Genomic DNA, 15509 nt, shown 5'->3' with positions numbered 1-15509 from the left:
TTAATTTACATTTTTATTTATTTTTTTATTTTCATTTTTATTATTTTCACTTTCTTTTTTTATCAAGTCCCTCTTGGATCATGAAGATCCAGTGGGGCTGATGGCTGTACTATACTTTGCAATGCTCTTGGATTAGATGCCCTGTAGGTGGCAACAGCGGACACTTTTGCAAAGCGTCCAGTTGCCATGGCAACCACCGGGTGCTGCCATCGCAGTGCAGCAGCCCCGATGGTTGAGAGAGGGCACTCCCTTCCTCTATTAACCCCATGGATGCCGCAACCCATGGTTGCAGCATCTATGGGATTACAGCAGAGTGTCAGCATAGAGCTGACACTCTCTGCTGATGGCGGCGGCTCAGGAATGGAGCCGCCGCCATCACACACAGCAGGGGGACCGCACTGGAAAAGGGGGAGGGGGGTGTACGGCCGGCAACATTGAGGGAGGCTGGGGCGGGGAGGGGGCGGAGGACCGCATCAGGAGATGAGCGCAGGAGCAGGAGATGAGCTGCAGGCGGCAGGCGGACACAAGGGGGGCTTGCAGGGGCACAGATTGAGGGGTGGGGACACGAGGACACTATCTGATTTCAGGCTCTGATCTGCAGAGCGCAGATCAGAGCCTGAAACTGACATTTTTTCACTGCAGCGATACGATTGGTTAGTCTGCACAGACTAACCAATCGGATCGATTGCCGGCAAGGGGCCACTCTGATTGGTCCCTTGCCGGCATTACTGCACTATATGCTGTCCGTGACAGCAGCAGGGCAGGGGCAGAAGCTTTAATCCAAGCGCTTTGCAGCGCTTGGATTAAAATGCTGGTTTGACGTTTATAGACGTGATAGCTGCACGGGGCATGTGCAAATATCACGTATATAAACGTATTGCAGTCGTGAAGGGGTTAATATTCCTCATATGTCTACTTTAGGTTGGCATCATTTTGTAAATGTCATTGTATTTTTTTAGGATGTTAGAAGGCTTAGAATATTAGAAGCAATTAAGAACATTTTCAAAACCCACTTTTTAAGGACCAGTTCAGGTCTGAAGTCACTTTGTGGGCTTACATAGTGGAAACCCCCCAAAAAAATGATCCCATTGTAGAACCTACACCCCTCAGGTTACTCAAAACTGATTTTACAAACTTTGTTAACCCTTTAGGTGTTCAACAAGAATTAAAGGAAAATGGAGATCAAATTTCACATTTTTTGGCATATTTTCCATTTTAATCTATTTTATTCTTTAACACATCCAGGGTTAACAGCCAAGCAAAACTCAATATTTATTACCCTGATTCTGCGGTGGTCATAAACTGATGTAAGAGCACACAGCAGAGCACAGAAGAAAAGGAGTGCCTGGTTTTTGGAAGGTAGATTTTGCTGAACTGGTTTTTAAATGCCATGTCCCATTTAAAGCCCCCCCTGATGCACCCTTACAGTGAAAACTCCTAAAAAGTTATCCCATTTTGGAAACTTGGGGATAAGGTGCCAGTTTTATTGGTACTATTATAGGGTACATAGGATTTAAAATTGCTCTATATTATGTTTTTTGTGAGGCAAGGTAAACAAAAAATGGGATTGTTTTTATTTATTTTTTACAACATTCATCTGACAGGGTAGATCATGTGCTATTTTTATACATCAGGTTGTTACTGACGCGATGATATCAAATATGTCTACTTTCTTTGTTTGTTTCAGTTTTACATAATAAAGCATTTTTGAAAAAAATATATACGCTTTTATGTCTCCATTTTCTGAACACCATATTTTTTTTATTTTTCTTCCGATCATCCTGTGCAGGGGCTCATGGTTGCAGAAAGAGTTGATGTTTTTATTGGTACCATTTTTGGGCATATATGATTTTTTGATCATTCGTTATTACACTTTAGGAGGCAAGGTGACCAAAAATTTGGTTGTTTTAGCACAGTTTCTTTTTTTTTACAGCGTTCAACTAAAGGGTTAGATCATGTGCAATTGTTATAGAAGAGATTGTTACGGACGTGGCAATGTCTAATATGTATCCTTTTTCTTATGGATTTAATAATAGTATTTTTGAAACAAAAAAGGATGTTTTAGTGTCTCCATAGTCTGAAAGCCAACGCTTTTTTATTTTTTGACCGATTGTCTTAGGATCTCATTTTTTGAAGGATGAGGTGACAGTTTGATTGGTACTATTTTGGGGGGCATACAACTTTTTAATCGCTTGGTGTTGCACTTTATGTGATGTTAGATGACAAAAAATGGCTTTTTTGGCACTGTTTTTATTTTTATTTTTTTACGGTGTTCAGCCGAGGGTTTAGGTCATGTGATATTTTTATAGAGCAGGTTGTTATTGATGCAGCAATACCTAATATGTCTTATTATTTCACTTTAACACAATAATAGCAGTATTGAAGCAAAAAATAATATTTTAGTGTCTCCATTGTCTGAGAGTCAGAGTTTTTTTATTTTTTGACCGATTGTCTTAGGTATAGTCTCAGTTTTTGCAGGATGAGGTGACGGTTTTATTGGTACTATTTTGGGGGCATATGCCTTTTTGATCAGTTGGTGTGTTTAATCGCTTGGCAATTTTTGTGATGTAAGGTGACAAAAAATGGCTTTTTATTTTATTCTTTTTACGGGGTTCACCTGAGGAGTTAGGTCATATGTTAGGTTCACCTGAGGAGTTAGGTGATATTTTTATAGAGGTGTTTTACGGATGCGTCGATACCTAATATGCATACTTTTTTTTTATTTCGCTTTAACACAATAATATAATTTTTGTAACAAAAAAGTGATGCTTTAATGTCTCCATGTTCTGAGAGCTATATTTTTTTTATTTTTTGAGTGATTTTCTTATGTAGGGCTCATTTTTTGCGGAATGAGGTGATGGTTTTATTGGTACCGGTTTGTGGGACATAAGCCTTTTTGATCACTTGGTGTTGCTCTTTTTGTGATGTCAGGTTACAAAAATTGCTTTTTTTTTACACTGTTTTTATTTTTTAGTTTTATGGTGTTTATTGGACGGGGTGGATCATGTGATATATTTATAGAGCTGGCCATCATGGACGCGGCAATACCAAATATGTCTATTTTATTTATTTATTTTCTATTTTTAGCATTGTTTTAAAAACATGTGAAACCTTTTTTATATTTTATTTCTTTTCTTCACACTTTGCGTCCCCCATAAGGTCATACAATACCTCTGGGGGACATTTAACCTCACTTTTTTTTTTTCTCTATTCATTTCTCCTGTAACTGGGGCTGACATAGTAGCCCCAGTTACAGGGGAAATACACCATACACCTCCCCCCCCCCCCCCCCCCCCCCAGAGGGTTGATCGAGGTCTATGGAAGACCCAACAGCTCCTGCACTCCCCCGACCCCGGTGGTCACATGACCACCAGGCCGGGACAAGAAGTGCATGGCGCTTCCTGATCTGTATACACATCGCTCATTATGCGCTGTGTATACAGCAATATAGAAGGCAGGGACACCTGGAAACTGTCCCTGCCTTCTCTCTGGGGTATCCTGCTGTCACTGACAGCGGGCCCCCTACTTGGCAACTACACGATTAGCGTGCAGCTGCCATCTCTGAAAAGATGTTCTAAAACATCCGATCAGAGATAAACAACCGCCTATAGGACGTTTATAGTCTATGGGCAGTCATAAAGTGGTTAAAGCATAATTAAACATTCATGTTAATTAGAATTTTGCAGTCCAAACTTTAGCTTTGCTCCTAAGACTTTCATTGGGTTGTACTCATTTTTGCAACATGGTCTTGAATGAATTTGTCCGAAAAAGTACTTTTTTGCATTTTTTAACAAATGCTTTTTTAAGATTAGACTTTGATAGATACCTGTTCTTTCCATTATGGAAGCAGTCATTAGCATTTGGGAATTACGGGGAGGTGAGGGCAGCGCTGTGGCAGTACTCACCTTCCCTGATATTCTTCTGGGTCCTGCTGTGGTGTCCCAACTGTGCACAGCAGCAGGACATGGTGCACATAGGCTTTCACTATGACCTGACACTGTACACGTCAGGTCATAGTACATAGCCGGACCCATAAGAAGTGGTGCGGTGAGTCCTCGATATGTGGCACTATCCAGAGCAAGTGAGGTAAGTATATTTCGTTTTTTTTAAATGTCTGATCTGAGGTCTGATGATGGCTGGGGGTGCGATCTGAGGCTGTTGGGCTGAAGGGGGGTTTAATCAGAGATTGGGGGTCTGATCTTAGTCTGATAGGACTGATCTGAGGTTGATGGGGGCTGGGGGGTTTGAGCTGAGGCTAAGTGGGACGGGGGGTCTGATTTGAGGCTGATAGGGTCTGATTGGGGTCTGAGCTGATGGGGGCTGATCTAAGGCTATTGGAGGCTTTGATAGGGGACTGATGGAGCCTGGGGGGTCTAATGGGAGGTTGATCTGAGGCTAATGGAGGCTGGGGTGTCTGATGGGAAGCTGATAGAGACTAGGGGAGTCTGATCTGAGATTGACGGAGTTTGAGGGGTCTTACTGAGGCTGATGGAGCTTAATGATGATTTTGGGGTCTGATTTGATGTCTGATGAAGAATAGGGGTCTGTTGAGGATTGGTGGTCTGGTGAGGGTCTGATGAAGAATAGGGGTCTGATTTGAGGGACTGCTCTGAGGTCTGATGGAAATATTTTTTTCTTTCTTATTTTCCTCCTCCAAATCCTGGGCCTAATCTTAATAACCCCCCTTCCCCCATGTGTGGAGAAAGCCTTACACTGTCAGTTTTCAGATCTACAAAATATCGGAAAGCTAACGTATTTTTGCATCAGCTGACTATTTATACTTTATTGATATGGAGAGATATGCCTGTCTGTACAAGTTGCACATACTGAGGTCATTACAGTATGAACTGTAAAACTGGTGCCAAAAAAATGCATGAATTGTCAATTATATTCCATGTAAAAAACAAAAAGAAAACTAAATATATACACCACATGTAAAATTGTATAACTTTATGCATCCATTTGATGTATATAAAAGATGACCATATACTGTATCTCAGATAGCTTTCAGTGAAACATTAATTCAGCTAACAGCCACAGTATTTCCTTATGACTGAGCATGCATGTGCATGTAGGGAGAAATTAATAAACAGATTGCTTGTTTGGTGTAAAGGCTGTATTACACTGGCCGAGGATTGGACAGATCATTGCTAACAAGTGTTCATAGGAACGCTCATTAGGGATGCTTTCATGCGGTCACTAAAATCATTATTTTGCCATCTAATCAAAATAATTATTCTGTATGGTGACAGGCGATGCGATTAGCAATTGTTTCTCCATATACTGTGGAGGATATGCAGGGGTCTCCTCCACTGACGAGCTGGCAACTATCAAGAAGGAATGCTTCTCCCAACAATCGTCTGCTATAATCTAGCAGTGTAATACAGCCCTAAAAACAAAAAGATTGTAAAAGTTTAAAGTCAACATGTCTGACCATTTTTCCCCATCATCTGTTTTTGGGGGAGAGTTGAAGGGGCCCCATAAACATTAGATAATTGTCCAATCACGTTAAAACTGTCAGGTTCTGGTTACATACACCTAATTTTTATGGGAAATGTATCAGTCTATGACACTGATATTTAAAATAAAAATGTTATAGTGATAGATGACTGCTGATGTTATTCTTGCTATTGCATTTTACTTTCAAAATAAGTGCCTAAATACATATGCAATGTCACGCAACAACCAGTCTATTTTTTGCATTCAGGAAAAATGATTACGACTCGAGATCTAATAAAATATCATACTTAATAAAATTTTACATTTTACCATAAAAAGTGAAAATGCCCAATTAGTTTATGGAACTCGTTTACTTATTAAAGTCTTTTCTTGAATTTTCACAATAGCAAAGAATTGGTAATTACACGCTAAAAATATGGCAGCAACCTTTTCATTCTGTTGTAGTACAAACAAGTCACTAGTCAGCCTATTCATCCTTAGGAAAGCCCAAGTTAACACCATAACAAAACGATTATTTTAAATGAAGCTGTGTACATCTAGTGCATATACACAAATAAGGTTGTTGATTTCAAAATTCCCACAGATTATTTATTCAGCTAGAAGAATGAAAGCAACAGTGTAATTTTGTTTCAATTAGCTTGAATCTGTTTCCACTTTTCACACAGACTACTTGCCTATTGATCACACATTGATTGGTTAGGACAATGCAGTTTTCTGCAAAGTGTGAGATCAGGTGGTCTACACTGTTCAGCTGGGGATAACAGACTGTGACAATGGCTGTATGATTAAATGAGACTAGTGCGATGGGAGCTGCTATATAGAAAGGCAGAGGGGATGGGGAGGGAAGCCTCCTAATTGGGAGCAGCAGCATGCTGGTTCTCTCTTCTCTTTTGTCCCCAGCTGAGGGGAGTTTTGCCCGTCAGGCAGGCGTCAGGCGCCAGCTCTAGGACAAAGGCCTGTCTGCTGCCGATGTAGCTGGGATTTCCAACTGCCCACCCTTTTAATTTTCCAGCAATTCTTAACCCTTTGCTCTTCCACCCAGTAAATTAAGAGCTCTGACAAACCACCTTTTCACCTTCAAGTGACTAATAACAAGACAACGAAAGGTGGTTAAAATCCCATAGATCAATGTAATTGCTACAAAGGAATCCCAGTTTTAGCAATTTTATTGCCAGCAAGTTATACAGGAAAATAAGATTTAGATTGTACATAAGGTTGTCACATTGCTTTTGCTAAGCAAAAAAATGTTCTGCAAACTCTAATAAAAGACGTTTTATTGATCAAATACATGTAGATGTTTGGTGCAGTTTTTGATGCAGCTACTGCCTTGTTTGTTTGAGCAAACTCTGGAATTCTTTCTAAAAAGATGAAATGTTAAACAGAAAGACAAAGGATTGGTCCACACCACTGACGACAAGAATGGGGGACCTGTGTTCCTCTTTTTGAAGGAGCTGCGGTCATACATGTGCACTATTCAACTCTATGGGACTGCCAGAGATAATAGAATACAAGCACTCAGCTACTCAATTCAAATGAACATAGGGTTACTTTTTCATGATTGACGGAGGCCCCAGTAGTCAGACACCAACCTATCAGACACTTATCCTCTATCCTGTGGAGAGGAGATACATGTTTGTAATGGGACAACCCCTTTAAAGGAGATAGGGAATATGTGTCTGAGCTGAGGGACTGAACACTGGGAACCTAGAGATCATGAGAATGGAGGTGGTTGATTCCCCATGTTAACGCAGGAGTAGTGTGTATATATGACTACTGTTCCATTCCCTTCCAAGGGTTTGATGGAGATACAAGGAGATAAACAGAGATAAGGCTTCATTCTATCTCCAATAGTCCCATAGCATTGAATGAAGCAGTAGTCATGTGTGTGGTCACCATGACCTCCTACACATGATTAGTTGGAGACCTCCATAATTGAGATCACTGGGGGTCCCGGTGGTTGGACCTACCGTAATCAGACCTGTGGATAGAGGATAAGTGTTCCTTCTGGGAAAACTCCTGTAAAAGAAGAAGCAAACCTCTCACCTCCAACTTTTCTTAGTTAGGTCCCTACTTTTTACTCTGACTCAATAACCCCAAAACTCTTTCGTCAATAGACCTTTAAGGGCTGTTTCACACGAGCGGATGCCGTGCGTGGCATCCGCTCCGTGAAAGAGTGCCAAAACCTGATGCAGACTGCAGAGGCACGGAGCATTAACATGACTGATAATGCTCCGTGCCTCTCTGTGATCTCTTTACTACGAAATCACAGTTGTCACTGTGATTTCGTAGTAAAGAGATCACAGAGAGGCACGGAGCATTATCAGTCATGTTAATGCTCCGTGCCTCTGCAGTCTGCATCGGTTTTGGCACTCTTTCACGGAGCGGATGTCACGCACGGCATCCGCTCGTGTGAAACAGCCCTAAGGGTCTTCATACTGTTTATTAGTTTTGCAATATTACTCAGTGAGTTCTGATCCCTACAGGAAACCTACCTACTTTTCCCTTGGAGCTCTTGATATATATCTTCAAATAAAACATTTTTTTATTACCCTCCTCAAAAATACTGCCCACCTTTGTCTTACTTTTGGAAACAGGTGTAGAACTGACCTTTATACATTTGGCCTTTTTTTTACTCTTCTGACATGCTATCCTCAATCTTTAAGGCCCCCCTAGGTTATATCACTCACGGAGAAGGACTGGGTTTTAACCTTATAGACAAAAAAATCCTCAGAGTCACACTGGGGAAAGTACAGCTAAGAGCTGTAGATATTTCCTATAAGGTGCTGCTCAGATGGAATCCAGTACCAACACGCATAGCCCATGTGGTCACAGGTTAACCCTGTCATGTTTTAGAAGATGCCCTGTTCAAGATGATACTGTCAGAAACGTTCCTGTGACAGGTGGCAGGAGATCTGTGAGACTGGCAACGCGTGGTTTGATCTGACATGTTTTCCTTTTGCATCAAATTACGTCTGTGTTGTTTCTGGTGCTTGCCACACCTTCTTTCCCCAGGTGTGGCTATTATAGTCATTTAACCTTCTCTATTTATTGTTTCTCCCACTCTCCTATGCAGTTTATAGTTATAGCTTTTGTTGGACTTGTGGTTAGCTTGTGTCTGGTTTTCGGCGGAGTTCCTGGTGCTACCAAAGCTTCATTGAAGATAAGTGTTTCCTTTCCCTTTTGTATTTTGTTCATTAATTGTGTGTGTGTTGCCTTTCCCTGTTGCTTGTCATTAGGCCTGAGGGAGACTCCTGTTCGTCTTTCCCTTTGGAGAAACAGGTAGACTATAGGGTGAGATAGGATTCTAGGTATCCGGTGTACAAACTTGCCTACCTTTGGACCCTGTTCATACTGGTAGTCAGTCAGGACTAGAGTTAGGGTTTTCTCTAGGAGGTGTCCATCTTCCTTCCCTAGTTTCCAGACCCTATTCTGGTATCCCTTTCCCTCCTATGCTCGGTGTGGTGTTTTCCTCGGTGTGGTAACAGATACATACCACACTTGATGGACGTGTCCTAAAGTTCTACAAATGTGAATCCAAGTCTATTAACTCGCATGTACAGTTACAGATGGAAATTCAGTCAAGAACCTTTGGCAGACACTACTTAGATAAGAATTGAATAGAGAAAGGAGAAAGCTTATATCTTTTCTCTTTCTAGCAGCAAAGCAAAGATAATGGAAGCCTACCCTTGACTTAGCCTGAAGTTAAGAGAGAGCTAATTGACCCCTAGTGGTCCTTACCCATCAACCATACAACATTTCTATAGATTGCCAACTGTCCATGGCTCTTGTTATATTATTATTGCAACATGTCTTACATCTAAAATATGTATGTCAATGTAAAGACGATAGGCCATCCTGATGTATACTGGTAAAAAGTAACTTTTTTCGATTTTGAAAAACCGGTATCATTCAACACAATGCAAAAAATGTGTTGTAAAAGCGGTCTTAGTGTGTGTTAACACGTGTATGATTTGTAGCCGAGAGTGCTGTGACTTTTTTATTTATCTTTTAATGGAACCAAAATCATGCACATTCTACAGAAACGGCCTTTGAGATGTATGGAAATTTCAGAATTCCCTAATTGTGTACATGACAATAAGTTTTCTAAACTGGACAACCCCTTAAAGTTATATGATGGTATGACATGAGGTAGTGGGATTAAATGTAACTTTCCTTTCTTGTTTATAGGTGTGATGTTAAATAGAATAAGTAAATAATGTGGCTCTCCTTCACAGAACTATAGATAGAAGGATATTTTGAAAAGCCATTCAGTGTAAGATTATATGTGGAACACAGGGGGGAAAAAACTAACAACAGACTTCTGGTACACTAAATCTGTGGATTTATGGTCACTGATAGAGCCCAAACTTGTTACATAGCAGTGCAGTAGACCAGAAGTGTTTAATGTAAACACTTCTGCCGTGTGATGGTACTTTGTACATACACCTTGCACCACCTTGTCCCATAGTAAACAATATGAATAATGGATCTAAGCCTAACTAATGTGTCTTGTGACACAGAAGTTATTTAACTGTATGGATTTTCGGTCCCAAGATCAAAATTCTTTTTATGTGCTCCTAACACCCCGGTATATACAGGGAGTGCAGAATTATTAGGCAAGTTGTATTTTTGAGGATTAATTTTATTATTGAACAACAACCATGTTCTCAATGAACCCAAAAAACTCATTAATATCAAAGCTGAATATTTTTGGAAGTAGTTTTTAGTTTGTTTTTAGTTTTAGCTATTTTAGGGGGATATCTGTGTGTGCAGGTGACTATTACTGTGCATAATAATTAGGCAACTTAACAAAAAACAAATATATACCCATTTCAATTATTTATTCTTACCAGTGAAACCAATATAACATCTCAACATTCACAAATATACATTTCTGACATTCAAAAACAAAACAAAAACAAATCAGTGACCAATATAGCCACCTTTCTTTGCAAGGACACTCAAAAGCCTGCCATCCATGGATTCTGTCAGTGTTTTGATCTGTTCACCATCAACATTGCGTGCAGCAGCAACCACAGCCTCCCAGACACTGTTCAGAGAGGTGTACTGTTTTCCCTCCTTGTAAATCTCACATTTGATGATGGACCACAGGTTCTCAATGGGGTTCAGATCAGGTGAACAAGGAGACCATGTCATTAGATTTTCTTCTTTTATACCCTTTCTTGCCAGCCACGCTGTGGAGTACTTGGACGCGTGTGATGGAGCATTGTCCTGCATGAAAATCATGTTTTTCTTGAAGGATGCAGACTTCTTCCTGTACCACTGCTTGAAGAAGGTGTCTTCCAGAAACTGGCAGTAGGACTGGGAGTTGAGCTTGACTCCATCCTCAACCCGAAAAGGCCCCACAAGCTCATCTTTGATGATATCAGCCCAAACCAATACTCCACCTCCACCTTGCTGGCGTCTGAGTCGGACTGGAGCTCTCTGCCCTTTACCAATCCAGCCACGGGCCCATCCATCTGGCCCATCAAGACTCACTCTCATTTCATCAGTCCATAAAACCTTAGAAAAATCAGTCTTGAGATATGTCTTGGCCCAGTCTTGATGTTTCAGCTTGTGTGTCTTGTTCAGTGGTGGTCGTCTTTCAGCATTTCTTACCTTGGCCATGTCTCTGAGTATTGCACACCTTGTGCTTTTGGGCACTCCAGTGATGTTGCAGCTCTGAAATATGGCCAAACTGGTGGCAAGTGGCATCTTGGCAGCTGCACGCTTGACTTTTCTCAGTTCATGGGCAGTTATTTTGCGCCTTGGTTTTTCCACACGCTTCTTGCGACCCTGTTGACTATTTTGAATGAAACGCTTGATTGTTCGATGATCACGCTTCAGAAGCTTTGCAATTTTAAGAGTGCTGCATCCCTCTGCAAGATATCTCACTATTTTTGACTTTTCTGAGCCTGTCAAGTCCTTCTTTTGACCCATTTTGCCAAAGGAAAGGAAGTTGCCTAATAATTATGCACACCTGATATAGGGTGTTGATGTCATTAGACCACACCCCTTCTCATTACAGAGATGCACATCACCTAATATGCTTAATTGGTAGTAGGCTTTCGAGCCTATACAGCTTGGAGTAAGACAACATGCATAAAGAGGATGATGTGGTCAAAATACTCATTTGCCTAATAATTCTGCACTCCCTGTATATGCTCCCAATGCCTGTTTTTCTTGTCTGTGCTCTCCTTTGCCCTGTCTGGGCATTAGGCTATCCTGACAGATTTTTTTACATTCAGAACAGGAGAAAACTGGCAATAGACCCTACAGGGAACTTTCCCGGTGGGCCAATGCCTTAGGGGGGCCACACAAGCTCTCCCCATGGCCACCAGCCAAGTACGTAATGATCTGATTCTCTCCTATATACCTGGCCAGTGGCCACGGGTGCCTTCCTGAATTCAACTGTATTTCTGTCCTCAGGATGATCATACAGTTGAATACTGTGGCACATATGGCAGTATTTTGTGCTGCACTGTGGTATTTGGCTGTGCTAGGGAGATATATTGTTCTGCAATATGGTATTGATGCCTCCGCCCACATTTGTTGGCCCTGTCTACTTGTGTTGCCCTGCCTTCTGTGAATTTGGACCCATCTACAACATGGGGCCACTTTATTTATTTTTTTCCAGGCCCCTGATTCAGAGCTTCCTGTTTACATGGCTGATCTGCAGTGTAATGAGTCACAGGCAGGCCCAGCCAACATAGTGTTCAGCCTGTAGAAGCTCTGCCCAATACACCTTCTTTGGCTATCTTAGCAGGGGTGCACCACCAATGAGGCAAGGTGAGGCGACAGCCTCAGGCAGCAGCAAGAGGGGGGCAACCAAAAGACCATGGGCTGAAGGGAAAGGGTTAGGTTAAGAAATTGTAATTGGGGGTGGGGGCGCTGTTTCAGGTTTCGCCTCAGGCAGCAGAAAGGCTAGGTGCACCCCTGTATGTTAGAACCCTGCTAGTCTATTTCTCACTCAGTTTCTAAATCACATCACTGACCACAGACTCTTTCCTCACCATCTAAGAGTTCAATAAACTGCTTGAATCTGCGGGCACATTAAATCACATCTGTATCTAATTCTATCATTTGTGATACTGTCTGCTAAACCTTTAACATAGCAAGTCATAGACTGTACAAGTGATGTGTTAAACTGCTTTCTGAGGTGTGTACCTAAGAGTATGTTCACATCTGCAAGCAGAAATTCATCATGCTGTTCCTGCAGAGGGCCAGTCTGCCAGAGTTTATCGGATAATGCTGTGAACTACCGGATCCCATTTACTATAATGGTATTCGATGGGGATCTAGCCTCTTTCTGGCAGAGAGGCCGGCTTTTAGCTGAACAAAAAGTCGTACCTGCAGGGCTTTTTGTCCAGCCGAAAGCCAGCATTGATGCCTGAAACCAGAAGATCCATGTTAAATTAGTTATTAGGCTGCTCATGTCATTATCCAGCCATGTCAGATTCTCTGCCAGCCTGCTGGATGTGAAACTAGCATATAGGCCCATTTACAGGGCTTTTTTTTCCAGATACATTTTGGCAGTGACCACTTGGTTTTTGCTGGCCATTCATTTCTATGGGAAGCAGGCTGAAGATTGCGGAGTAACAGTGGCCTCGGATGTGCTGAGGAGGAACATGTCCGCCACTACCAAATATAGATATATTTTATATAGTTACATTCACAGCGCCACCATAACAGTGACATAGTGACATCCACGGTGATCTCTTGTAAGGGATCGCTCTCTCTCAGGGGGTTGCAATCACAGACTTCTCCTCTGACAATGGGGTTCAAGTCCAAAAGGTGTTTTATTTTGGCACTTCAGCGCTAGTGTTGATTGAGCATACTCAGCACATCACGGAGTTCGGCCGAACACCCCGTGTGCTCAAGCGTGATGCTCGAGTAATTTAGCATCTATTTCTGAAAAGTTTCTACTGAGATTTGAACTCCCAACCCCCTTGTACATTAGCAGCAAGGACCTTATCCATGAATGCTAAACTGTATCAGGGAAAAACCCCATAGAAGTTTCTGATATAGTGAGTATTCCTATTCAGCAGAAGACTTTTTTATATATTTCTGTTCAGGTTACTGTGTAGCTCTATAGTGTAGTGGATAACGTCCTTGCCTCTAATGTACAAGTTTAGGAGTTTGAACCCTGGCAGAAACATATATATATATATATGTTTTTATATATATTATTTTATATTTATAATATACTATAATATATGTAAATATATTATGGCTAAAAACATCAGTAGTAGTTTCCCACATATTATGCATTCATACAGTCAGGTCTATAAATATTGGGGCGTTGACACAATTCTAACATTTTTGGCTCTATACACCACTACAATCGATTTAAAATGAAACAAACAAGATGTGCTTGAACTGCAGACTGTCAGCTTTAATTTGAGGGTATTTACATCCAAATCAGGTGATAGGAATTACAACAGTTTGCATATGTGCATCCCACTTGTTAAGGGACCAAAAGTAATGGGACAGAATAATAATCATAAATCAAACTTTCACTTTTTAATACTTGGTTGCAAATCCTTTGCAGTCAATTACAGCCTGAAGTCTGGAACGCATAGACATCACCAGGCGCTGGGTTTCATCCCTGGTGATGCTATGCTAGGCCTCTACAGCAACTGTCTTCAGTTCCTGCTTCTTCTTGGGGCATTTTCCCTTCAGTTTTGTCTTCAGCAAGTGAAATGCAAGTGAAATGATCGTCTGAGACCAGCCACGGAGATGTGTTGCACTGCGTGAGGCAAATGACACCAGATACTGACTGGTTTTCTGACACCCCCCCCCCCCCCCCCATAAGGCAAAACTGTGCACATTTCACAGTGTCCATTTATTGTCGACAGTCTAAGGCACACCTGTGCAATATTCATGCTGGCTAATCAGCACCTTGATATGCCACACCTGTGAGGTGGGATGGATTATCTCGGCAAAGGAGAAGTGCTCACTAACACAGATTTAGACAGATTTGCGAACAATATTTGAGAGTAATGGCTCTTTTGTGTATGTAGAAAATGTTTCAGATCTTTGAGTTCAGCTCATGCAAAATGGGAGCAAAACCAAAAGTGTTGCGTTTATATTTTTGTTCAGTGTATGAATATGTAATACTCGGAAAATATTTTTCAAGGTTTTTAAACAAAGAATGTCACATCATTTGTATAGAGCTCTATAGTTCAGTGGTTAGAGTGCTGGCAATTTATGTAGTGGGTTATGAGTTTGAACCCCCAGTGGATATAATTTTTTTGTAACCTAATAGTTAAACACACAGGGGTGTCCCCAAGTCTTTTCAGTAGGCTTAGGGACAACCCTATATTTTTTAACTTCTTAGGCAGTCCATAGAGTTCAGAGAAGAGCTACTAAACTGGTACATGGATTGCAGGATAAAATTTACCAGGAAAGATTAAAGGACCTTAACATGTATAGCTTGGAAGAAAGACGAGACAGAGAGGATATGATAGAAACTTTTAAATACATAAAGGGAATCAACAAGGTAAAAGAGGAGAGAATATTTAAAAGAAGAAAAAAAAACAAGAGGACATCGTTTTAAATTAGAGGGGCAAAGGTTTAAAAGTAATATCAGGAAGTATTACTTCACTGAGAGAGTAGTGGATGCATGGAATAGCCTTCCTACAGAAGTGGCAGCTGCAAATACAGTCAAGGAGTTTAAGCATGCATGGGATAGGCATAAGGCCATCCTTCATATAAGATAGGGCCAGGGGCTATCCATAGTATTTCATATTTTGGGCAAGATGGGCCAAATGGTTCTTATCTGCCGACACATTCTATGTTTCTATATATGGACACAGCCATACATGGAGCCAGAGATAGGACTCTTAGAAGCACCATGGAGTCAGACCAGGGACTCCTTCACAGCTTAATATATCGGTACTTTGCAAGCAGTGAATGAACTGCCAGTTCAGACACTCAGTTCACTGCAGAGGCCCTGACACTGGTTCAATACTATGAAAGTACTGAGCATGCATCAGGAGTGCAAGCCTTCCCGCCCCCAGGGATGACGTGCCTACTGCAGCTGCAGG

At 41.3% G+C, this 15509-nt stretch overlaps 1 non-coding gene across 1 annotated transcript; it reads right to left on the bottom strand.

Moving 5' to 3' along the window:
- Positions 1–296: 296 nt before the first annotated feature.
- LOC122933553 lies at positions 297–382 on the bottom strand. The gene has a single exon (XR_006388504.1). It is a non-coding gene; the product is annotated as a small nucleolar RNA SNORD71 (small nucleolar RNA).
- Between the last annotated feature and the right edge of the window lie 15127 nt (positions 383–15509).

This window comes from Bufo gargarizans, chromosome 3 (genome assembly GCF_014858855.1).
Source record: "Bufo gargarizans isolate SCDJY-AF-19 chromosome 3, ASM1485885v1, whole genome shotgun sequence".
In the NCBI taxonomy this organism is placed as follows: domain Eukaryota; kingdom Metazoa; phylum Chordata; class Amphibia; order Anura; family Bufonidae; genus Bufo; species Bufo gargarizans.
This window is presented reverse-complemented; position numbering and strand designations above follow the sequence as displayed.